A 27,332-nucleotide genomic window follows, 5' to 3' on the forward strand; every position below is an offset into this window, starting at 1 on the left:
CTCCAGCAACACGGCAAAGAGATCGTATACTGCACAAATACTTGAATGGGAGATTCAGTGCCACCACTGGGAGGTGGCATCCAGCTCTACCTCTCCCTCCCATCGGAGGATGCTGTGCAGGTGTTTAACTGGTGTCTGGAGGCTGTCATGTACCGGATGAGGACTGAAGATGAATCTTTATGCTGTTTCCGTGTGTGTGTGTGTGTGTGTGTGTGTGTGTGTAGTACCTGTTCTTCCTCATTTACAGCATGCTCTCTCCAAGGAGTATGACCTGCTGCCAACCTTGTTATTGAGGAATGGTGGGAGCCCCCCCCCCTTTTCCTGAACCTTCCCAAGGACAGGACAGTATTGATTTAGAACAGTGGTTTGCAGAGGGGCATAGTCCAGAGGGGAAAAGCTGGGAGATACTGGGTGAGGAACAGCTAGAAGAGGAAAGACCAGGAGAGAGACAGCTGGCAGATTCAGTGTCCTTGGAAAGCATTCCAGACCCTCCTTTGCCTAAGACTAGGTGGGCTTTGAGAGCGATAGAACAGAAAGTGCAGCGGCAGCAAGCTCAGATTACCCAACGTAGGAGTGACATAGATTAATGGGGACGGAGGTAACCTTTACTGGGAGCAACGCCATTTCTAGAGAGATATGTATTCCTTTCTCTCTCGCTATGATTATTAAAGAAACTATCTGGTAAGAATGCTCCTTTTGTTTGATCTGCTTATTTACTGCCACAGGGGTAGGGATCCGATTCCCTGAAGCCTGACAGTTATCATTTTAGACATATTTGTTTTTCTAGGCATTTGGCAGCAGTTACAATATGATATTGTACTTCTACAGTTTATCTGTTTTTAATAACGTGAATGTGATTTTAACTTTGGCTGTAAATTGCTTCAGGACTTTTTTTAAAGTGGGAAGCAATATACAGTGGTACCTCGGGTTACAGATGTTTCAGGTTACATACGCTTCAGGTTACAGACTCTGCTAACCCAGAAATAGTGCTTCAGGTTAAGAACTTTGCTTCAGGAGAAGAACAGAAATCGTGCTCTGGCGGCATGGCGGCAGCAGGAGGCCCCATTAGCTAAAGTGGTGCTTCAGGTTAAGAACAGTTTCAGGTTAAGAACAAACCTCTGGAATGAATTAAGTACTTAACCCGAGGTACCACTGTATAAATTAAATAAACCCGAATAAACCTAAACCTAATTCCAACAAGATGGAGATACTATGGGGATTGGTGGTTCCCACGTCCCAGAATCAGGTTAATGGCCTACTCTGAGTGAGGTTGCACTCCCCATGAAGGATCACATAGATGGTCTGGGGTACTCCTTTATTCTTCCTTGTCACTGGAGGCCCAAGTAGTACACCATCAATGGCTGTTCCTGAACAGTAATAGCCTAGTAATCCATGCCTTTGGCAACCAGATGGAGGGATGGTCTTCTGAATTTATACTGCACATTGAGGACTTGATTTTCTGTGATTTCATGTTGTAGGCCTACCCTAAGATAGTTTTTATGATGATGGATGGGAAAAACATTAAATAAATAAATAAATAAATAAATAAATAAATAAATAGTTAGTTATTGGCATTGGTGGACAATGGTTCGTTTCAATCACTGAAGCAATGCACTTGCAAGGAAATTCCATACTTGCATTTGATAGTAATAACTATGATTCTTTTATAGACCCGTGCTATCTCCCTAATAGTTTTTAAAGTATCAGAGCATGAAAACTTGTTTTGCATACACTTGCACATTCTGAAAGGCTGCCTAGAAAAACAAGCATTACCCCCCCTCCCAATTTAACTCGAAGGGCCAATCAGAGCCGAAAATTAATATTTGTTATTTTAAAATTTAAACAATACACACACTTCATGCTTTCTGCAAAAGCTAATGTACTGTTAAGTTTAATCTTTCTGAAAATGCCCAAACAAATTAGAGGTCAGCTTATTTGTTTAAACCGTTGTATATGATTTGTTTTGTTTGATTAATATATGCTGGCATTCACTTGGAATTCCGACAAGGCTATTCACTGATAATATAAAATATCCTTCTGTCATGCAAGATTAACACACTTATTTCATGTGGCCCAGCTCAAATACCCTTCATTTCAGGAAGAACAAATTTCATATGAATTGTAGTTTGCAGAAAACTTATAAGCATTTCTAACCAGCTTTCCATAGCTTCTTGGCCTTATTGTTATGCAGATAGGAGCCAAATTATATGGAAAAATCCATTCTCCATATGATGTGCGTGATATCGAAGGCGAAAGGAACTGTTAAAGGAGCCATATTGAAACAGAGAGCAACTAAGCACTTCAACCATATTTCTATATTTTGTTTCAACTTTCTTATTTCCCACTGTCATAACAAAAGAAAGCCAGGAACAATATTTTATACTGCAAGCACATGTATCTCATATGCAAACACTTCAAGATGTTGCGCTGCTGTTGAGTGTATATATCTTTAGTGCATGTTAACAGCACCGTTGCATCTGAAAAAAGTGATCAAGGGTTTGAAACAACTCCCCTAGGAGGAAAGGATACAAACTTTGAAGCTTAGAGTAAGGGGAGGGACATGATGGAGGTGTGCTATAATTATGCATGGTGTGGAGAAAGGAGTTTTTCTCCCTTTCGCATAATACTAGAAACCAGGGCTATCCAATGAAGCTGAACAATGTGAAACTCAGGACAGACGGCACTCTGTCACAGAGGACATAGTTAAACTCTGGAATTTGCTACTACGAGATATAGTGGTGGCTGCCCAGCTGGCAGGGTTTAAAAGAGGATTAGACAAATTCAAGGAGGAGAAGGCTATATCAATGGCTATTAGTTATGATGACTATATATTCCTAGGTATAGATACCAAGGTAAAGGACCCCTTGGAGGGTTAAGTCCAGTCAAAGACGACTATGGGGTTGTGGCGATCATCTCACTTTCAGGCTGAGGGAGCCAGCGTTTGTCCACAGACAGCTTTCCAGGTCATGTGGCCAGCAGGACTAAACCACTTTGGCACAATGGAACACCCTGATGGAAACCAAAGCACACGGAAACGCGGTTTATCTTCCCACCACTGCAGTACCTATTTATCTACTTGCGCTGGTGTGCTTTTGAACTGCTAGGTTGGCATGAGCTGGGACAGAGCAACGAGAGCTCGCCCCATTGCGGGGATTCGAACTGCCAACCTTCTGATTGACAAGCCCAAGAGGCTTGGTGGTTTAGACCACAGCGCCACCCTTCGTATCAGAGGATACTTGCCTCTGAATACTAGTTGCTTGGGAACACAAGTGGGAAAGTGCTGTTTTACTCATGTCCTGCTTGTGGGCTTTTCATAGGTATATGGTTGGCCAATGAGGAAACAGAAAGTTGTACCATGTGGTGCTTTGGTCTGATGCAGGGTAGTATCAACTCCAGATTCTGGAGCAAGAAATCCTCTATGGACCCACCCCCACATGCACCAAGTGTGTCTCCTCACTGCAGCATGGCTATGGGGTGACCATGTACCAGTCACTTTTTTTTAATCTAACCCAGGGTTTCCCAAACAGGTCTCCAGCTGTTGTTGGACCACATTTCCCATCATCCCTCTCTAGCATGATCAGTAGTCAAGGATGATGGGGACTGCATTCCAAAAACAGCTGGAGCCTAAAGTTTGGGAAACAATGATCCATGCGATGGTCACCTCCAGGCTTGAATACTGTAATTCGCTCTACGTGGGGCTGCCCTTGAAGGTGTCCCAGAAACTCCAGTGGGTGCAGAATGCTGCAGTAAGGCTCCTCACAGGGTCTCTGCCATGGGAGCATATTCACCCAGTGCTTTTCAAGCTGCACTGGCTCCCGGTGGAGTACAGGGTCAGATTTAAGGTGCTGGTTTTGACCTTTAAAGCCCTTCACGGCCTAGGACCCTCGTACCTACAGGACCACCTCTCCCGGGATGCCCCACAGAGGACCTTAAGGTCCATAAACAGCAACACCCTAGAGGTCCCGGGCCCTAAGGAAGTTAGATTACCCTCAACCAGAGCCAGGGCCTTTTCAACACTGGCTCCGGCCCGGTGGAATGCTCTGTCTCATGAGACCAGGGCCTTGCGGGATCTGATTTCTTTCTGCAGGGCCTGTAAGACAGAGTTGTTCCACCTGGCCTATGGCTTAGAATCAGTTTGATTCCCTCCCCCTCTTTCTTTTTCCTTTCTCCTCCTGTGAAGAGGCTGCATCCTAATGTTTTAATGTTGTATCTTAATCTTTTAAACTGTATTTTAATCAACTTGTTTTTATTATTGGTTGTTAGCCACCCCGAGCCTGCTCTTGGCTGGGGAGGGCGGGGTATAAATAACAACAACAACAACAACAACAACAACAACAACAACAACAACAATAATTATTAATGGTCCAACCCTAACTCATAGGGTTGTTCTGAGCATAAAATCAGGAGGAGGGAACCATGTATGGTTCCCTGAAGGAAAGCTGAAATATAAATGTAATAACTAATGTGTGAAGCAAAGCTAAGTGTACCGTTGTATTATGAATCATCAACTATTATGGAGCTCCAGTCTGGGAACGCTGAGGGCTTAATATTTAATTTTGCTTCTCCCATGGACCTCTTCCCTGACTTCTTCCTATTACGAGCCCCTTTGTGGTTTCAGACAGTAAACCCCCTCAGTTCAGACCCATTCTCACAGCTAAATCTACAAATGCTGCAAAAACAAGAGATGCAAACCCTAAATTCTGCTCCCTAGGAAGTAAGTCCCATTTAACTTGATGGGATTTAACTCCCAAGGAAATATGCTTCGAAAAGGGCTGTAAGCTACCACCATTTTTATTGGCTTTCAAAAGAAACAAATGTTTTGAAATTATGGTAGTCCAATAGGGCACGCAGGTCAGGGAAGTTATATGAGAAATCGTTTTAATAACCAATTCAATGAATTATTCAAAGGTAAGGAAAAAGGTCTAAGAACAAGTTGCCAGGAACCCCTCAACGCCCAGGTACAAAGCAGAAAATAGACAGATCAACAGTTACTTCCAAGGAGAACTATTGCTTGTATTATCAGACACTTGGGCAGGTAAGAGTACCTTTGTAATATGAATCATCACCTGTGATGGAGTGCAAGCCTGGGAACGCTTGAGGTCCTGAAATTTAATTCTGCCCCTACCATGGACTTGTTCCCTGGCCTCCTCCTGTTACAAACCCCTTTGTGCTTTCAGATAAAGGAAGTAAATTTACACACAAAATGGTTCAGCTAACACAGTAATGCTCGCAGAACAAAGAAATGCTTTGGTGTGTGGCATCGTCCAGGAGATCATGAAAGCATGCCTGAGAGCAGTCATGGCTACTCCGGTGTACAAAAAAGTTTTGTGTGAATCAGCTGTGTGTGATGGATGTTTGGATAAAATAAACCAAAAGTAACCACGGGTTTTCGTAGTTGCTGCATTTTCGATCCTTTCAAGTCAAAAGTGATACAATGAGACGCATTACCAGTATTTAATTAACAAAGGAAGGAAAGCATGGGAATATTGGTTTTTGGGAATCCCCCTCCTTTCCCCCGTTTCCTCTTTGAATGGGTGAGTGTACATGAAAGATACTATCTTTGCATAGTTGTTGTTTAAATAAGTCATAATTAGAAAAGGCTTATCATTGCAATATGCTTTGCAGCATTATAGATATCGTTTTGATCTGCCCACCCTCCCTTAGTCTCCAAGCAAAATAATTCTTGAAAGCAGTCATTACACGTCCTTCAAAAGGAAGCTGATGCTGGCAAACAGATGTTCTTTCTAGTAAAGATACCCTAATCTTCATTATATTGCTCTGCAAGATGTTTCTCGTAGTATCTTTCCTAAAGGCATTTAGCATACATTTGGCAGATGATAGGGAATTTGCCCTTTCAACTCGCTAGTTTTCATAAGAAACAACACACTAATAGTTTTCCATGTGATCTAACTACACTACAGCGCTGATTGTCTTATCTGAGCTACTTAGATTATGTTCATCCTGTGCATCTGGGTGTACATCTGGGAATGAATTTCTGGTAATCTGCTGGAATTCCTTACAGTGGTCGTAAAACAAAAGGTGTCCCTAAAGGCTATACAAACACACTCACAAATGCTTTATTTGTATTTTGGTCATTCAGGTGTCTTCCACTGACCATCAAGTGCAATTATTATGAGTAGAGTCAATACAGTAACTTTTGATGTGTCTACAAATAATTGACCTCCCAGCTTTTTTTTATTACTATTGACTCACGTGCCAAAAGCAAGATACATAAACATTCTTCCCTTATTAATGACCACTCAGTTATTTAACAATAAAGTTCAGCTAGCTGCCCTCATGACAGCACACCTCTATAGTAGGAACACCTCTATAGCGCCAACCTCAGCACCCCACTGTTTTCCCCCCACCCCAGGAAGACGCAGCCATGGTGCTGTTGGGGAGCTGCTGGTGCAGCGGCAATGTACACTTCTGTTTGGATCTATATTGTGACATGTATGTCACAGATATCATTTCTCTTTTCATCCAGAAAGAAAAGCCTGTTTCATGCGACCAATGAGTAATGTAAAGGCTGCATCAACATGGTGGCCAGGCAGAGTGCCTTTCCTTGCTGTTCCCTCCATGTTGAGCCAAAACAATGCTGTCAGCAGCTGATGGCAGCCTGTTAAAAAGGGGTTAAGGGGCTGATTTGCATGGCGTTTTCCATATGAGGAGCTGCCAAATGGATGCAGCTTCAAGTAGTCACATTCAGGCAAAGTAGTGTGTGGAAGTTTTTACTTTTCTGCACTGAAAAGCTTCAAAACAACTGAGAACTGTTTTTTAAAGAAGCTCATGTTGGGACGGGCAATTCTATCTATTTTGGTTTCTCACAGTTTCTCATTTTTTTCAATCTTCAGTTCAGTCCTACACACTCCTGTAGCAATTCACAAGCTTTTCCTCATGGAAATTTGTCAGCTTTTTTCATGTGAATCTCTCCTAATAAACCTATTTTTGTGTGCAATTTTGACTGAGATGCACATTTTTGCAAGGAATTTTATCTAACATTTTTGTTCACCATTTTCACTAACAGACGCATTTTTATACACAAGTGCCCACATTTTGCAGGGCATTTCAGGTTTGCCTATTGATTTAGGAAGTGAACTTGGGTAGTTTCTCATTAAAAAAGGAAACAAAATTGAATTTCTTCCCCATCCTAGACTCAATGGAGTAGAGTTTCCAGTCACTGCAGACAGGACATCTGTACTCTGAATATTGGTTTGTCCCTTTCTATGGTTCAAAGCTCCTCCTTCATAGGTTCTCACCACATATTGACTCCATCTGTACTAATTTCCTTTTGCCACAGTATGTTATGCCAACATATTTTTTCAATATCCACCCAATAACTTATTTATATATTTGCAAGAGTTGCACATTCCAATTATAATATTTAGATTTTTATGCAGAATGCAGAATTCTGGTTGCCAAAATGAGATTCCCTACCTATGTCCAGCTGCAATTAAGTTTTCAATTATATATCACAGGTCCTACAAATCCAGTTTACTAACTAACCAGCCCGGTTGATTCAGCAACCATACACTGCATTTTTTATTTTTTATTACTTGTATGTGTGCGGATGTGTGTGCGGTTGCTTTGGAATGAAAACCACAAAAGATTCTGGGAATCTATGGTCATTCCTATGAATGAAAGCATGTTTCTTCTCCTTTTTCTAATACATACATTTCTGAAATGGGTTTTTCTTAATGTGAAAGCATGGGTTAGAGAAAAGCATGTGTAAAAGAGCTAGCAGAAACTGACTACTTTCTCCCCCTGAAAGGCTCTTCCAAGATCAGAGAACCCTACTGAATGGGATGGAACGCAGTGTAAAAGGCTGAAATACTTCTTGCTATTGGCATCCATCTGTCTCGGGAGACAATGGAAGAGTGCACCTTTGGGGGTTAAGCCAAACTGTTGGGAGAGTTACAGTGCCTGCTGTGGCTGTAGAAAACAATACAGTGGTACCTCGGGTTACATACGCTTCAGGTTACATATGCTTCAGGTTGCAGACTCCGCTAACCAAGAAATATTACCTCGGGTTAAGAACTTTGCTTCAGGATGAGAACAGAAATCATGCAGCAGTGGCGCAGCAGCGGCAGGAAGCCCCATTAGCTAAAGTGGTGCTTCAGGTTAAGAACAGTTTCAGGTTAAGAACAGACCTCCAGAACGAATTAAGTTCTTAAGCCGAGGTACCACTGTATGGGAGAGACATGGGTTATTGCAAGTGGGGCAGATGAAGGCATCTGGTTTCGCTATTACAGTGGTACCTCGGGTTAAGTACTTAATTCGTTCCGGAGGTCCGTTCTTAACCTGAAACTGTTCTTAACCTGAAGCACCACTTTCGCTAATGGGGCCTCCTGCTGCCACCGCGCCGCCGGAGCACAATTTCTGTTGTCATCCTGAAGCTAAGTTCTTAACCCGAGGTAATATTTCTGGGTTAGTGGAGTCTGTAACCTGAAGCGTCTGTAACCTGAAGCGTATGTAACCTGAGGTACCACTGTACAGATGCACCATGGCGTTTCTTCCCTCTCCACTCTTCCCAGCAGTCACTTTTGCTCTGGTCACTGTTGTGGATACATGACCTGACCATCTGTCTCCAGACAGTCGTGCACAAGCAATTCCCACATGTTAGGATTAATGTCGCCAGGCTCCATGTCACGTTTGCAGACATCTTTTATAAAGCAGAGTTGGTCTGCCAACAGGCCTGGTGCCTGAAGCCTTAAAAAGCACATCCTTGGGGACCCCGCCATTTTCCATTCTGTGTACATGACCAAGCCAGCATAGATGTCACTGAGAGAGAAGTGTGAACATGCTGGGAAAGAAGGCTGAAATGGAATAGGATGTTCCTTTGGGGAGGGGGAGGTATGTCTGGGGAGCCTGCTGGAGGCAGGAGACATCTGAAAGTCAGCTTCCACTAGCCCTGTTACACATGTATTTCTCAACATTTTCATCATCAAAAGGGTTCAGTATGACTGGATCCAGATTAACAATTATATACCCCCAGTGGTACACATGCACAATAGGTCTGAATAGCCAAGTGCTCCCACTCTGATCATTATATAAAATTGCTACTCCAGGTGTAGAACAGTAGTACACAGACTCAGATTTGTGCACGTGTGACTGAGTCATAAGACTTCTGCTTTTACCTTCTCTTCCAAGATACAACAGTTAGTCAGATATTTCATTTCTTACTCTTCCCATCATAAAATAAATGTTCTATCGTTACGCTGGACTTTTGAGTTTTTGCCAGACACCGTGTTTTCCTATTACAACGAAGGAACAGACCACAGATGTCCAGCTGCTAAATTCATCATGGTACATGAAGTGAAGGCTCCTACAATATAAATTATTAAAACTAATAGACATAAAGACTTTTATTTTCTCTTCCATAGTTGTAAGCTACGTTTGCCACAACGAGCACACCCCTGGGTACATTTAGAAGAGGGTGAAGCAGCAAAGAGAGCTGTTTCTAACCAATTCTTTTTTCACACTCCACAGAGGAAGAAGGTCTGGCAGTGAGTGTGTGAGAGAAATTCACCTCAGCCTAAGACTAGCCTAAGGCAGGCTCACAAGGAAGTACATCACAAGAAGTGCCTGACGAAGTCAGATGAATTGACAGAGGGCTAAAATTGATTTGAATGGTCAGAGTTTTTTTTTATTATTAAAGATTTTCTTGTTTTACAGAAGTAAGTGTAATGTCCCTCATATTTTTTCCATGTAACATTTTTACAAATCCGTTTCATTTGTTGAGACATTAGGGGGCGAGAAAAAAAAGAAGGGGTGAAGGGGGGGGGAAGATGGGTGGGGGTCGGGTCGGGTGGCGATGTTTCTGTTATGCTTAATGTATGTAGGGTTTGGTGTCAGCGTTGCTTGTGCTGTTCACTTGTGTTCCTTTGGTGGTGAGAGAGGTTGGGGTTGGCCTAGGGTATGGTTGTTTGTTTGTGATTGGCTGTGGTGATCTTTGTTTTCGTGTGTGAGTGGGGTGGGTGGGTGTTTTGGATCAGGTTAACCATATTGATTTGTATGCTGTTGGTGGATTATTGTCATTGTCTTGTTGGGTCGTGTATTTGATAAAGGGGAGCCAAACCAGGGTAAAGGCGTCTTCTTCTGTTTGTTCCTGTGTCAGTTTCAGTATATTGGTTAATTTTTCTAGTAGGGTTGTTTCCAATACTACTTGGTACCATTGGTCCATGCTTTCGAATGGTTAGATTTAAGTTAGGACTTGTGTGGAGGAGGCAGATGATCATACCTTTGGATCACAGTGAAGAGGCAAGGCAAGGAGAGATGGGTGTGCCTAATGCACAAATTGACTGCTATCCCAGAGACCTCTGCTCCATTGGTGCAGAAGTCCAGTGTATACAAAGGCATTATACCAAAAGTGAACGATTGACAAAAGCAACTTTTTAAAGCAAAATGTCCCTGTATTCAGTTTCCCTTTGCAAAGTACATGTCAACAATCTGTAACCAAAAAGGGGTCTCCTAGATGTTCAGGCGGGGGAGCAAGCACAATTGAGTTTGTTTGGTGTGGTGGTTTTTTTGCTTGTTTGTAGAACAGATAGAGAGTATCACTTGACTCGGCGTGGTCTATTATTGAGGTAAAGAGGCTTCCTTGAGTGGCATCCCTCTTACGGCAGAAGCAAGCAGTACTCAATAAGCTGAATTCTTGACTGCAGGCCCTCAGGTCTGCAGGTCAACATTCACTAAGGGCTCAAGTCCTGACAGAAAGAAAAGCAATACTGTATCGTAACACATTAATCCTCTTATAAAGGCTGGGGTCATGGAAATGTATTTAGTCTGATATGAGGTGGTACACACAGCTTGCTGAAGTAAGCATATCCATCACAGAAAAAGCACCTTTCTAACTTTAGTGGAAAGGAGAATAAGGGAGTTGCTTCTAAATCTGTTTAACAAATGTGTGTGGTGTTCAGCAGCCTTGTACCATGGAGAAATGTTTAGCTATCTTTAGTGGGCAAAAAACCAAAAAACATAGAGTGATTGACTAAAGATCAAACTAGATATGACATTAAATGTATACAGTGGTACCTTGGGTTAAGAACTTAATTCGTTCTGGAGGTCTGTTCTTAACCTGAAATTGTTCTTAACCTGAGGTACCACTTTAGCTAATGGGGCCTCCCACTGCCGCCACGCGATTTCTGTTCTCATCCTGAAGTAAAGTTCTTAACCCGAGGTACTATTTCTGGGTTAGCGGAGTCTGTAACCTGAAGCGTCTGTAACCCGAGGTACCACTGTATCTACATTGAACATGCAGGTTTTTCTTTTGTAATGCAAGTAGCATCAGCTGGAAGGCTAGTAATGAAAGGGATGGGAGGGAAATTTAACCCTATCCTCCCCTTCTGTGGTCCTGGGGAAAGTGCCTCCACTGAAACTACTGCTTGTACTCAGGAGGAAATCCCTCACTGGTGCCAATGGGGGATATCCTCCCAATGCAAATAGCAGCTTCAAGCAATGGATTTTCCTCTGGGCAGCAGCAGTGTAGCAAAGAGTTACATTCCCCCTCCATGCCTGCTGAGATCTCCACAATTATCAGCCCCTCGCAGCTGATGCTGTTTGCATTTAAAATCAGACATTTTCCTCACCATATGCAGAGACACATATAAACATCACATCTAGTTTGGCCCTCCATTTAAAAGCTGAGCACATAGCATTGTTCTAACCTAATCATGTTTAGCTTCCAAGTAAACAAGAGCATCACAGAAAAGTTTGATTTTCATATACAAGTAGCTGCATATTTTGAACTTTTATGAACATCATTTTCTGCATCTATGAAACCCAGCATCAGGCCTGGCAAGTGAACAAATGCAAGTGTAATTCCAACTCTGCTGGAAAGAATTGCAGAAGCTCAGTTGCCAATGGCATCAGCTGTGATTCAGGTTCTCTGACACACCAGGCTTTGTTCATGTCATTTTCAATCTTTTATGCCAGCAGCTGTGTTCAAATAAAACAAAGCTGTATCCCTTCAGCAGACTACAGATACATGTTTCATCCTTGGTTTCAGATCCTTGTAAAGTCTGGCTATGGCGAGACGTTCGGAACATTTTATCTACATTCTGGATGCTAATTTGTTAACACAGACTCACATCCTTTATAAGGCCTTCCTGCATTAGCTCAAGTCCAGATCCATAGGGTTCTCTAACTGTAAGAGTCCCCACTGACTTTAAACTGATAATCTCATTGAAAGTACCAGATAATAAAAAGACCTATGCAGTAGGGAACCAGGGTATTCATATGAAATGCCATGAGACTCCCCATAAAACTGTGAGAATTGGAAACATTTTTATGGATAGGGATCTTAGAGCAGAGAAAATAATCATTAAAATGGGATAAGTTCAAAGATGGGAAAGAGTTATACTAGATAGTGTATATCCACTCTTGGCATATATAACCTGTTCCAGAATATTTCACCATTAAAGGAAGAATATTTTGTGAAAGTTAATGGAACAGTTTCCATAGTGCTCGTTTCTCATGAGACCTCTCCTCCCTCCCCCCTTTTTTGTGTGCCCTCTTTTTTGTTCTTCAAAATATGGCAACCCTAGCTAGGCTAAGAGACAGTAAGTAGCCCAGTGAGTTTCATGGCTGAGTGAGGACTTCAACTCTGGTCTCCTGGGTCCTAATTCAACATTCAAACCACTACACTACCCTAGTTCTCAGAAGTCAGAAGAACCAGAAAAAGGACCCAGTCAAAAGAAACCCAATACAAAGCGTTGCTGATCAGCCATCCAGCAGTCAAGTGAAGCAAATAATCAAAAGTTTAGTCACCGTCAGAAAAGATTCAATGCAGAAATTGCTAGGATAGGAGATAAATTGAGAGGATTCAAGCAAGCAAGGCAAGCTATCTCTCAGGTAAGTGAAAGCAAAATATTATATATCTCATGTAACTAAGGATAACAGGTATATCTAAAACAGCTCTGGTGTCCAATCAACAGTCTAATTAAAGGGAAGTTGTTCTTAAATGCATTACTGGGACATATATATTCAGAATCTGGGATTCGGGATCAAAGGCCTGAGCGAAAAGAAAGTATTTTGAGGATTACAGTTTATCCTCAACTAATGTACAAACTAGGTGACTGAGACACTTCAATAAAAGCCAATATGTATTAGTTCTAAGTCAGCTAAGTCTAAACTGGCTCAATCCAATCAATTCCAGTTTAACTGGTTTCTGAATCCCTTTTGCACATTTGTAGCTAAGAGGCTTTGACATAGCGGTTTAAGTGACCATGTGTGCCTGCAAAGTGTGCCTGTCTAGTGTTGATCAATGGTCCATGGAGACCAGCATTATGTCTCCACCAGTGGACAACCAGCTGCTCCCAAGAAGCTCAAACAGGATTGAAAAAACCATCTCTCCACATCACTTGCTCCCTAGCATCTGATAAAAAGACATGTATTGCCCCTGAAGGTTCCATTTACCAATCATAGCTAATCATAGCTAATAGCCATTGATGGTTTTATAAAATTAGAGCTTGGAAGGATAAAGAAAAAAATGGTAATCCCTGCTTTATAAATAAATAAATGAGTATGATTAAGGCTTAGGATCTGTATGTTATCCATATGTTTCAAAACAGTAGTCATTAATGTGGGGTGTATGAAGCATTAGGGTAGGGGTAGGATCTCTTCAATGACAAACCTAGACAGCATCTTAAAAAGCAGAGACATCACCTTGCCAACAAAGGTCCGTATAGTTAAAGCCATGGTTTTCCCAGGACTGATGTATGGAAGTGAGAGCTGGACCATAAAGAAGGCTGATCACCGAAGAATTGATAATTTTGAATTATGGTGTTGGAGGAGACTCTTGAGAGTCCCATGGACTGCAAGACGATCAAACCTCTCCATTCTTAAGGAAATCAGCCCTGAGTGCTCACTGGAAGGACAGATCCTGAAGCTGAGACTCCAGTACTTTGGCCACCTCATGAGAAGATAAGACTCCCTGGAAAAGACCCTGTTCTTGGGAAAGATTGAGAGCACAAGGAGAAGGGGACGACAGAGGATGAGATGGTTGGACAGTGTTCTCGAAGCTACCAGCATGAGTTTGACCAAACTGCGGAGGGCAGTGGAAGACAGAAGTGCCTGGCGTGCTCTGGTCCATGGGGTCACGAAGAGTCGGACACGACTAAATGACTAAACAACAACAGGATCTCTAGTGGAGGTCACATTGTGTTCCTTCTGGGGTAGCTTGTCCATCTTTGGTCCTTACCCTACATTAAGGTCTCACTTGTGGCTCCTAGAAGCTGTCAGCATGTGGCAGTGGCCACACACCAGGAACGGTTTTGACTGGCCGGTTAAACTAGGTAAGGGTAGTTGATGGGTCTCAAACCCACAGTGAATTAGGGACTTTCCCCTGCATGTCAAGATAGGCTCTAGCAGATTGGGCGGACAAGACTAATAGTGGGTCCAATGGTCAAGGAGGCGGTTTCTGCACGTGCTGTAGGGGGAAGTGAGGGGCAGATGGGGCACGTCAACCTGAGAAGATAACCTATCTAGGGAAAACTCTGATCCTAAACCTCCACTTCCTTGTGGGATATCTTTGGGAGAAGAAAAGGCTAAGGAGTAAACCCTACACAATTCCAGAGTGGAGTCCCTAAGACAGTTGGATGGCACCTTGTATGTCTCCTCCCTGCAGCCAACCTGGTGCCAAACATATTGCTCTGCTTTCCTTTGCACCACATCAGTGAGATCTTGTTATTTGGGCAGCCCTGGCCCTCCATACACACTGCCCAGGCTTGTGCTCCAGGAGTAAGTTCTGAACACATGGATAGCTCAGTTGGTTAGAGTGTGGTACTGATAATGCCAAGGTTGCAGGTTTGATCCCCGTATGGGGAAGCTGGATGTTCAGGTTGGATGGGATGACCCTCAGGGTCCCTTACAACCATATGATTCTATAAATTCTATGAATCTAAGTCACTTAGATTCTCCTAATGCAGTGGTTTGGAGAGGCACACTCCATTGTCTCTCAAGATAGAAGGATGCCAACAATGGTCATTAATATGTGAGGCTCTGCCATGTCTATTAGTCATTATGATGAAGTAAAGAAAGGAGTTAAACGGCATTGAGAGTTTCACCATCTGATTGCTGTGAAACCGTCTGTCACTATGGTTTTGCCTGAAGAGCTGTCTGACAGGAGCCAGGGATTTGACAAAAAGCACCTTGATGTGTTTTTTATGGGTACAAACATTTCCAGAATAGGCTTGCAGTGCTGGAGGTCTGAAATGAGTGCTCTGCATAGGTATGTGAGAAACAGTAATTGCAATTCTGAAGGGGCAGAGGCATATAAACTGAAAGCTAGACTTAGCGGCAGCTGGGCATTATCTCTGGCGTGGGAGAACCTGCTACACAGGTCTAGATTTTCTGCTTTTATATTTTCATATAAATAATCATAATAATAATTTATTATTTGTACCCTGCCCATCTGGCTGGGTTTCCCCAGCCACTCTGGGTGGCTTCCATAGAAACCAAAAATACACGAAAATATCACACATTAAAAACTTCCCTGAACAGGGCTGCCTTCAGATGTCTTCTAAATGTCAGGTAGTTGTTTATCTCTTTGACATCTGATGGGAGGGCGTTCCACAGGGCGGGCACCACTACCGAGAAGGCCCTCTGCCTGGTTCCCTGTAGATTTGCTTCTCGCAGTGAGGGAACCACCAGAAGGCCCTCGGCAGTGGACCTCAGTGTCCAGGCAGAATGGACATAAAGCATTTATAGGAAGACACCGAAGTGCTCTTTTATCCAAAGGAAGCTAAAGAGTGTAGTAATAATGTTTGTGTCAAAACCATCCACAATGGATGAAAATGGCCACTAGGCTGATCTTAAGATACAGGTACAGTATTCTTTTGTTCTATGAGTAACAACTAATAGGCCTCGTTGTCTGGAAAATAGATTGTTCCACATTGGTAAAGGAAATCTCGGTGCACAGAATGAGCAATCCATTAATAAATATCATATAGTAGTTTCTATCCTCAGAGTCTGAATGGCAGATTTGCACTAAACGGCAGTTACAAAAGATTGGCTGCTAATGCAGCTGAGATTTACTTGACAGACCTTCTGGTGCTTCGCTGCCAATTCAAACAGTAAAGTTCAAAAGCCAAAGAACCCAGACGACACAAGCCATGAGATCTGTGCGCATCTCAGTTCAAAGCGAGCCCTGACTTTAAAAGAGAGAAGGTGCTGAGTGTCTCTGCACTTTAGCCAAGGAATGAACTAGTAGTTCTGGCATTCACGACACTGGCTTCAAATTACCTTCTCTCTCAGCCAAGCTCAGCACTCCAGAATGGCCCACAGCATATGAATGGAGAATGCTTCTTCTTTTTTTAAGATACCAGCTATTCACATTACAACAGCAGAAAACAAATGAGCTGCTTTGTTCCTTTAAAGTTAAATGAAAGGCGTAGAACCAAATTTGTCCTTCTAATTAGAGGAACAAATAAACGGAAACATTAGTTTATTTTCCTGCTTTAGACTTGTGTTTCATATCACAGCATTTGTTTCCTTCTTTGGTTAAATCTACGAAATGTTTGCTAAAACTCAGTGGTGGGTTTTACATTGTTAAGCACCACATAAGATCTTTTTCAAGGGTTCTTGAGGTTAAGGCTCCTACCTGTCATATAAGATTACAAAGACGCAGCAGATAATCTCTCAAAGGTACCTACAATATCATAAAGTTGTTTCCTTATAATTAGGAACTATATTACATTTATCCTTTCAAGTGAATGTAATTTTAATGAGTCTAATACCATCCAAATTGTTCTCTGCATCCTCTGGCATTCCAGAATGGTAGCGATGCTCAGCTTAGGTTTAATTATGAGAAAGGTGTGGTACTTTTGTACATTCATTCACTGTAAAAGGTAAAGGTACCCCTGACCATTAGGTCCAGTCATGGACGACTCTGGGGTTGTGCGCTCATCTCGCTCTATAGGCTGAGGGAGCCGGAGTTTGTCCGCAGGCAGCTTCCGGGTCATGTGGCCAGCATGACTAAGTCGCTTCTGGCGAACCAGAGCAGCGCATGGAAACGCCGTTTACCTTCCTGCCAGAGCGGTACCTATTTATCTACTTGCACTTTGACGTGCTTTCGAAGTGCTAGGTTGGTAGGAGCTGGGACTGAACAACAGGAGCTCACCCTGTCGCGGGGATTCAAACCGCCGACCTTCTGATTGGCAAGCCTAAGAGGCTCAGTGGTTTAGACCTCAGTGCCACCCACATCCCTCATTCCCTGCAGTCCTAAATATTACCAAGACTACAGGACTATACTCAGCACAGTCTCTTTAATGCTGCAACTCCACAAAAAATAGCCAAATGTACTCTCAAATTTCACGTGGATATAGCCACTATCTTGAGGGTGTGCAGGCCCAATGCAGCTTTTATGAATTCATAGGATTTCAAACAGATTTTGAAACATGTTGGACCCACAATTGCTACCTTTTAGTGCAATTTCCCAAGAGCCTCTAGTCTTGGAAGGGAAAAAAACTTGATCTCTGCAAAGTTGTTTCAAGAAGGGACACACAAACTAGGTTGATGGACTATAGGGAATTGGCGGATTTGACTGGCAGAATCCGGGACCAGGGAGAAGAGTCGGTGGAAGAAGATTGGAAAAAGTTTAGACTATTTATAAAAATATTGTAAAATTAATGTGTGTTAGAAAAATGTTGGAAAGGAGTTATATGGCTTTAGTAGAAATGTTACAAGGAATTAAGTACAAATAAATTATTAGAGTATTAAAGGGAAAATAAGGTTAAAATATGTTAAGACAATTATATATTAAAGGGAAAAATAAGGTTAGAATATGTTAAGATAAATTACAGGACAGAAAATAGAGGAAGATGGAAAGGAATTGCTGAAACAGTTAATTAAAGTGGAATACAAAAAGGGAGGTGTGAGGAGGTCGCTGAAACAAATGAATGAAAGTTATGTTATCGAAATTAATGGATGTGTTTTTAATTGTTTTTGTTTTGTTTGGTTGATTCAATGTTTTAGGGTTTGGGTTGTGTGGTGTTTTTGTTTTTGTTTTTGTATTGTATTGTATTGTATTGTATTGTTTTGTTTAATTCTTTTTCTTTCTTCTGTAGTCTTTAAAATGTTAATAAATATTATTTAAAAAAAACAAAACAAGAAGGGACACACAAGCACAACATCAACTGCAAGCTTAATTGGCGCACCTTTAAAATGTTGTTGGCCTGGAGATCTTATGAGAAAGAAGTTTCCCATTTCTTCCATTGCTTTCTAAATCTCCCAAGCACAGTTTAACTGTTTTAATACACTTATACCCCTGCTTTCCTAAAATGAGCTCGAGGCTGCATATGAGGTTCTCCACCTCCCTATTTCATCCTCACAACCACCATGTGTAGGTTAGATTGAGGGACAAGGAATGGTCCAAGGTCATCCAGTGAGCTTCATTACTTACTGGGGATTTGAACCCAGTCTCTAAGGTCCTAGTTTAACACCTTAAGGTAAAGGGACCCCTCACCATTAGGTCCAATCATGACTGACTCTGGGGTTGCAGTGATCATCTCGCTTTATTGGCCGAGGGAGCCGGCGTACAGCTTCTGGGTCATGTGGCCAGCATGACTAAGCTGCTTCTGGCGAAGCAGAGCAGTGGATGGAAACACCGCTTACCTTCCCGCTGGAGCGGTACCTATTTATCTACTTGCACTTTGACGTACTTTCTAACTGCTAGGTTGGCAGGAGCAGGGACCAAATAACAGGAGCTCACCCCGTCGTGGGGATTCGAACCGCCGACCTTCTGATCAGCAAGTCCTAGGCTCTGTGGTTTAACCCACAGCGCCACCCACGTCCCCAGTTTAACACCTTACTGCTAAACTAATAAATAAATAAATAAATCTGGCTAAGTTCTTGCAAGATGTAAGATCCATATGATTTGGAGGCAGTAATGTTTCTGAATACAGTGGTACCTCGGGTTACAGACGCTTCAGGTTACAGACTCTGCTAACCCAGAAATAGTGCTTCAGGTTAAGAACTTTGCTTCAGGATGAGAACAGAAATTGTGCTCTGGCGGCGCAGCAGCAGTGGGAGGCCCCATTAGCTAAAGTGGCGCTTCAGGTTAAGAACGGACCTCTGGAACGAATTAAGTACTTAACCTGAGGTACCACTGTACCAGCAGCTGGAAACCTCAGGAAGACAGGGCACTCAGAGCTCAGGTCTCACAGACATCTTGTTAGCACTGTGAGAACAGGATGTTGGGCTATAGGGTTGCCAAACATCCAGAATTTCCCAGATATAGCAGCAGTTGGAAGCAGTGTCCGGGCGGAAATTGCTGGAATGTCTGGAAAAATCCAGATGTATAGCAAACCATGTCAGAAGTCTAGATTTTGCTCAACAACTTAGGCCAAGGAACAAACAAACTCAACCACCTTCCAGATTTTCACCTTTTGAAACATGTCAACCCTAGACTAGAAGCGCCATTGACCTGACCCCAGGAGGCTCTTCCTATGTTCTTATTTTATCTTAGATAAAGCATTTCACCTCCAATACAAAAAGCTAATCATAAACATCTGTGCGACACAGTTTTCTGCTTTAAATATTATGAAAAAAAGCTATCAAAGTTATCACAGAAACCTGAAATCATATAAAATCCAACTCTAAACAAATTAACAAGATAACAGAGCCACTAAGTTTTTTTAAAAAAAACGGAAATAAACTGGATAAGAAAGAAGACCAGGATCAATCAGTTATGAAGTATGGCATGCATACTGTAATGGGAATGAGGTTACATATATTCTGAGTTGATTAATACATAATACTTCATATTTAACTGGACAGCTAATACTTCATCGTACTTTTCAGACCAAGAAAATGTTTCCTTTAGCAAACCTGTCCAAAGACATTTCTGAATACATTTGTTTTAAACACTGGTAATTTAATTACAACATTAAACCTCAGTTAAAATAACAAATCTATACTGAAATCAGAAGAAAAAAACCGTATGACAAATTGTTCCCTAGAAATGTGTGAGGCTGGGGAAAAATGTACAATAAACATTTCTTTAATCAGGGCATTTAAGGCTGCAATCCTAAACATGGGGTTAGGATTAAACACAGGAACCTAGGGATTAAACCCTACTGAACATAGTAGAACTTACTTTTGAGTAAACATATATGAGGCTGAACTTCAAAAGGAAAAGGTAAGAACTGCAAAACTAGGCAAGCTTCAAACGGTTAAGAACCTTTTCTATGCCTGCTACCAAATGCCAAAACTGCAATATTATACAGAGCAACTGGTGCATAATTCTTATGAATTTAAATGGGAATTATATAGATATGATTATGTGTACAACTGCAGGCTTAAAATTGCTTTGGAGAATGGATGGGATCAGATGCAAAGGCATCTGTGTTGGGGCAATAGTGCTGCAAAGCATGGGGTGTCTCTGTTGCTTAGAAAGCCTAGAAAAGAAAGAGAAAAATGGGGCCCACAGTTTGTACTCTGCCGACCCATGTCCCTAAACTGGTTTTGGCATTCAAGCATCTAAGCTCAAGAGGAATTCACTATCATCACAGAATGCAGATGCTGAGAGAAATCCTACTTACATGTCTATCTTCTTTCTGTAACAAACACAAAATGATCCAACCATAGGAGCTCACCAGGCCTTTTAGCACTCTGGAGACCAGTGAGCCAGCAGAGGGAGGGGTCACAATGGCTTCTGTAAATCTGGGGCTGTCCCTGGAAAATAGGGACACCTGGCGGGTCTGCTGAGGTGCTCAGATGGGAGACCACCAGGGAACCCATGATATGGTACTTAGGGCAGTATTAGGACAGCAATGCAGTAGTGCTAAAAGCAATCATATCAAGACAAGGGAGACATCCCTTTGCCCCCCTATATCATGGCAACTGCAGAACATGAATCCAGGAATTCACCCCTATTGACATGTCCACATTATCTACAAAGGGAAGGGAGGAAATAAAAGATAGTGAGCAGAGAGTGCATTAACAAAACAAACGGCCCATTTGGTGAAAATGAGAACTTTGATCCAGCTATGCCTATAGAAGTCCCAATCTGTGATTAACAGAAATAAAAGGTGTCTACTTGCCAGCTCCCTGCATTGCTTTCTTCAGTTACTAAGCCTGCAATCCTAACACCATTTACCTGGAAGTAAGGCCCATTGCTTTCAATGGGAATTGTTTCTAACTAATGCTGAATATGCAAGTGGGATGGGCATACACAGCACCAGCTGCTGAAGCGGGATGAGGGACTGGGTGCCCAGCAACTGTATGTATGTATGTATAGTCTAGCTAAGACTATACACGCAGAAGCCTGCTTCCATACATCTCTGAACAGCTAGCTCACAGAAAGGATGGCAACGATAGAATACGATGGTGGTTAACACATGCTGCTGCAAGAGCTGGTACAGCAGCCAATGGGTCGTGCTGCTAAAATAACTTTAGAGACTACAAAGACTAAAACTTAAATGTTTATTTCATGGGTCAGCAAGGTTTACCTTGCCTGGGCCAGTTCACTGCAGTAGAGATCCCTCCGTGGGTTGGATTGCACCCGTGATTTCCATTGTCTGTGCGCAGATGCAATTTCCAGTGTCTGCACATGCACAGATGCAATTTTCGGCGCCACGGAAGCAAGTAACCGTGCCATGCCAGTTTAGCACAGTTTGCGGGGACTCACCGAGCGGGTGGCTTGGTTTGGGGGCGGCTTGAGGGCCAGTTAAATGACCCCCATGGGCCGCTTATGGCCCATGGGCCTTCAATTGCTGACCCCGGTCTATTTTATTATTGATTTCACCCATCCATTTGGTTTGGAGACCCCTCTAGACAATGACAAAAGATAAACCAATTTCCCATCGCACAACAAACAAGAACAGTAAGAACAGCATATTGCAAAATGCCAAAATGTTTGAAACCGACCCCATATTTCACCCGCTTGTTTATACGCTTCCAAGGAAGTGACATGAATGTTCTCAAATTAAACCACAAAAACTGTGGACACCAAGGTGCTCCCCTCCTCCCAGTAACCACAGCTGCACGTGCAGCAGAAGGATCAGGACAGGGCTCATTGGAGCTCGATCTTTCGTTTCCTGCCTTCTTCCCCTCAGCTAGCCCTTGGCTAGGCAATCCTAAGAAACTTGCAGGCAAGGTCCCTGGGGAGGAGAGGGACAGCTGGATGTGTATATGGGAGGTACGTGCAGGCTTCCTGTTGAAAGTAATGACCAGCTGCTGCAGTACACATAGCCAAGGGCAAGCTGCGGAGGAGGAACGAAGGGTTCCCAATGAGTCTTATCCTGAAAGCCCATGTGTGTGCAGATGTAACTGGGGGGAGAAAGAAAGAAAGAAAGAAAGAAAGAAAGAAAGAAAGAAAGAAAGAAAGGTGGATCTTGCCATTTGATTTACCTAATTCTTCCGACGTCTTTGCAAGCCTCCACTAAGTCGCATTCTACATTCGTTCGTTTAACACAGGCAGCACCACAACACCAGATCTGCAAGGAAGAATTCAGAGACATTTACAAGCCACGCTGAGAGGAACAAAATTAATGGTTACACACATGCTAAAGGATGCTGACTTATTATGCATGCACACATTTGGCTGAGTGCACATATTTTTCCATTATTCTCGCTGCTGTTACTTTGGAAGAGCAGTTCGAAGTGTTAAAGGAAGCTTGGAGTGAGAGTTAGTATTCACACGCATATATGCTATGTGGCCATAATCCAGCGATGTGATTTGTGTGCGTGCGAGCAATAAACATTCAGATTTTACCAGCTGTTCCTCTTTAGTAACTCCCTGTGATGGTTTTACATTTGGTGAGTTGAAAATACCAATTTGGCAGGGATAGGGAGAGAAGGGTGTGTCAGAGAAGATGCTAAAGGAAGAAATACCCGTGGGGGCGGGGGGATTGGTGCATACAGAGACCTGGAACATGCACCCTTTTGGATGTAACTCTACTCTTCTGAACATATGTGCCTGAATGCTTGAAATATGTGCTGTCATCTGTTTTTAATACTAAAACACCCAAAACAATTTGTAATGCAGAAATATGCAATATATAGTGAGCACTGCACCAAACACACACATATACTTGTACAGTCCAACAATTCTGTGAATTGGCCGTAAAATAATTACACGTGAGACTGAACCAAGGACATATGGATGTCATGATTACAAGCTGGAACTCAGAAAGAATTATATCATACTAGTTCTTACTGAAATTACCTGTGGTTCCCTTCATTATTTTAAAGTACAGGGGGCTAACTCATAGCCTTGATTCAGTCTGGCCAGACATAGGAAGGAAGCCCCCCCCCCCCAGCCCCAGCCCAGTTTTATTTTCCAGTTTCAGCACTGGGGTACTCTGCACTGAGATTGGATGATAAAGCGCTCTGCTTGTGGTTTGCAGCAGGGATACAACCGTAGTAGCTGGCCAGTTCAGCTGGGAGAGCTCTGTGGTGGGACGGCTACCACCCCAATCTGGCATACATGGGTACTGTTTGCGCTGTTAGGCAGCACCCCCCTTTTCTTTCTGTGGGAGGGGTTCCTGCGCTATCTGCCTTTTATTCTTCATAGATAGTTCTGTGAAAACAAAGAGGCAGCATTTCCCTGCACCCCAGCACTGGATCGGGGATGATTTTGTAAGAACCCTCAGCCTGCCTTGGGCAAGAGAGTGTACGCAGACTCTCCAAGTGTCCCTATTTTCCATGGACAGTTCCAGATTTACAGAAGCAATCCTGGTTTCTGATTTGATCCCAGAATGCCCTGCTTTTCCTTAGGACGTCCCTATTTTCATCGGAGAAACGATGGATGGTATGGAGTTATGCAACCCCTGAGCCAAGGAGATATGTAACCATTAGAAGACATCTGAAGGCAGCCCTGCATAGGGAGGTTTTTTAAATGTTTAATGTTTTATTAAGTTTTTTTAATATAAGTTCACAGAGGTATTTCCCAGCAGGGTTAGAGGTGGTGCCCTCTGGCAGATTTTGGATTCGTCCTCCAGGTTTAGTCCAGATAATATTTTATTTTGTGGGGAGACAAGGCCAATCTGGGCACTGAAGTTGCCCCCCAAGACAAACCGAGGGTTGGGCGACAAAGAGTCTATACTTTCGAGTAGTTGGTCAAGTCTTTCCCAATAGGAACTCAGTTCCCCACAGGACTTTACTGGAGGAATATACATGCAAATACAGTAGAAAACATTATATAGCCAAGATAGCTATCAACTGTAAAGGAGATGAATTTTTTGACCCCATCAACACCAAGCTGTATCTTTCTCACTAAACTTTCTACATAATTGTCTATTGTATTATTTAATATTACTTTTAATATATTAGTGGCCCTGCGGTGATTTTAGCTTATAAATTTTATTGTCTAATGTGTCAATTTGTATATTAAGAAGTTTCTATAGCTTTGTGCAGATTAGGTCATGTTTTGACAATGTAAATGTTTTAAGTTTTTGTATCAAACTAGTATATCTTTTATTGAATGACATTGTATACATTGCAACAGCCTTTGGCTATAAGCAATAAACTTGACCGACTGACTGCCTATTATGTTTTTTATATATGTTGGAAGCCGCCAGGAGTGACTGGGGCAACACAGTCAGATGCGTAGGGAATAAATAATAAGACGGTTTTTGTTGTTGAACAGGACGTCCTTATTTTCATGGGAGAAATGACGGACAGTATGGTGTATGCATGGATATACAACTCTGTGTGTGCGTGCATGCGTGTGCATGCGTACATATGCAGCAGAAAATGAGAGGTCTGCATACCTGCAAATTCAGTGAGTGTGTGTGTTGTATGTGTGTCTCTGTGTGTGCTCTATTTGTGTTGAGCGTGCAGCATAGCTGTGAAAATAAGGGACCAGCAGCCTCGTAAATAAGGGATCAGCAGCCAAAATAAGGGATTTTCCAAGCACAGGTATGTTCAACTTCTGAGCCCCTCCAAGCCAAAAGCAGAAAGCCCAGTCAGCAGCCAAACAAAGCCTCAAGCGGTGGTTCCCACAGCACAGCAACCCGGCAAAGGGGATGCAGCAAGGGAAACCACCGTCACCTCTCCGCTGGGAAGCGCTGAGCAAAGGCGAGTCCTCAGGCAACGCGGCCGATTTGATCGGCACAAGGCATGCAAGCTCCACCCCCCAGTCATTCTTAGACTCCTTATTGGGTGAGCAACACAGCCAAGCAACACAGTTGGAGCCTCCCTCCTCCCTGGCCGGCAGGGAGGGAGGGAGGGAGAGAAGCTGCTTCCTTTGAAACCCAGGAAATTTAAGGGACATCATCAATAAGGGACAGCAGCGGGACACAGCGCAGGGATAAGGGACTTTCCCGCCAAATAAGGGACAGTTGACAGCTATGGTGTGCAGGCATGGTCCCTATGTGTAGTGACCACATGTGTGGGCTGAATCTACTTATGTGTGTGGAGTGTGTCTGCATGTATACATTGGCCACACCCACCACTGCCATATGGCCCTAAAAAAGATCATCAGACAAAAAATGGTTCACCACCCCAGTTTTAAAGAAGGCTGTGGGCCAGATTATACAGCTACCACGTGTGTCTATTCTTCAACACTACAGTAATAGATGACAGCAAGATCAGCTTATAATGCCCCTTAAATGTGAAGTACCCTGTTAATGTAAACAAGGTAATAAGATAACCCTGTGCAGCCTCTTAAATCAACTGTCAAAATAATTCCAGAGAGCTGTCACAGCAGGATAGTAATAGATAGTTAAATCCCGATTATGTATGACCCCTTTTTTACAGCCTGCCTGATGAAAGCATGGCTCAATGACAAGACGACACATATCTAACCTCTGTCCCTTGCAGCTATTTCCTCGCCTACCAAAACACGAGAGTGATCCTGCTGGAATAATTTATTTTGACAAAAAGCTCTTGCGAAGAACTAAGGTCTATTTTGTTAGACGCTTATGCTACGATAAATTTGTTGGTTTACGGAGCCGCAGTTCACCATGATGCTTTTGCTAAAGACAAGCTAACTTGGCTATTCTTCTAGAATTTGTCATTATCTGCCATGTACGGTAAGTGAAATGTGGGGGAAGGGACCAGTGTTTCTTCCCTTAAGGTTATATGTGGCTTGTAGGGATTAAATATGCTGAATAAGAAACTTCAGTTTCTGGGGGTGGGGGGGAGCTCCCTGTAATATTGTTCTCTACTAAGATTAGAGAAATCTACAGATCACATGTCAGTGTTCTGTAACATTATCATTGTACTTCACAAATATTAAAAACAGGGGCAGAAAGAAGTATGCATCTTTAGTATTATATTTACAGCATTTATGATAGAAAAGACTGTGCAAGTTTTTTGTCGTTATTTTAAAGAACTCTACCACATTCCCAGTGAATTATTCACGATAATTTGAAAATCTCCATCTTCAACAGTAAGCCAGTTTGGAAACATTTTGTTCATGGAAATGTGGCATTTATGAATTGCTTCTTAACAAAAATTACACGGGCTCCAAGGCCAAATCCTAAAAAACAGTTTTGTGTGTGTGTGTGTGTGTGTCTGCTCTGATCTCAGCACTGTAAGAAATCTCACAGGAGCTATTACTTATGAACTTTTATGACCATATATGTCTCTGCATATCTTGCTTTATCGAAAGACATAATTGATGATTCACTTCACAATTCAGAGGAGACCAGTTACTGTCAAATAACCTCATATCTAATTCAAAACAAAGCTAGTTATGAATTGAAAATAAAACAACAACCATAAAGTTCCCATATATTCTGCAATACTCTAGTACAGGGGTAGGCAAACTAAGGCCCGGGGGCTGGATCCGGCCCAATCGGCTTCTAAATCCGGCCCATAGACAGTCCAGGAATCAGCGTGTTTTTACATGAATAGAATGTGTCCTTTGATTTAAAATGCATCTCTGGGTTATTTGTGGGGCCTGCCAGGTGTTTTTACATAAGTAGAATGTGTGCTTTTATTTAAAATGCATTTCTGGGTTATTTGTGAGGAATAGGAATTCGTTCAGTGTTTTTTTTCCAAAATATAGTCTGGCCCCCCACAAGGTCTGAGAGACAGTGGACCAGCCCCCTGCTGAAAAAGTTTGCTGACCCCTGCCCTAGTATGCCTGACGCTGCATTATATTTAACCTAGGGTTGCCATATTTCAAATAGTGAAAATATGGACGCAAATCCCGGCTATGTCCAGGGAATTCCTGATGTATGGAAACCATAATTTAAGCTTTCACGCAACATAAAAGCCACTTCTGGAACTCTGCTGCAATATGGTACAAGTTTACTACTCATTTCCATGTTGTTTGCTTCCAGAAAAAAAACCTGTTTCCAAATAATTTGGAAATGAGTGCTAGGTTGCATTGCACTATTCGAAATTAGGCAGGCGCCAAGCACATTTTGCACTTAGCTTTC

At 42.5% G+C, this 27,332-nt stretch overlaps 1 protein-coding gene across 5 annotated transcripts in view; it reads right to left on the reverse strand.

The window, feature by feature from the left end:
* SNCAIP (synuclein alpha interacting protein) overlaps positions 1–27,332 on the reverse strand; it is a 126,606-nt gene that overhangs the window by 76,642 nt on the left and 22,632 nt on the right. For all 5 annotated transcript variants that reach the window (XM_081880390.1, XM_081880393.1, XM_081880389.1 and 2 more), the window contains exon 2: positions 22,351–22,436. The gene's annotated coding sequence lies outside the window, so the exon portion shown is untranslated. The remainder of the gene's footprint in view (positions 1–22,350; positions 22,437–27,332) is intronic.

Source organism: Podarcis erhardii (assembly GCF_964252035.2).
Source record: "Podarcis erhardii genome assembly, chromosome: 11".
In the NCBI taxonomy this organism is placed as follows: Eukaryota; Metazoa; Chordata; class Lepidosauria; order Squamata; family Lacertidae; genus Podarcis; species Podarcis erhardii.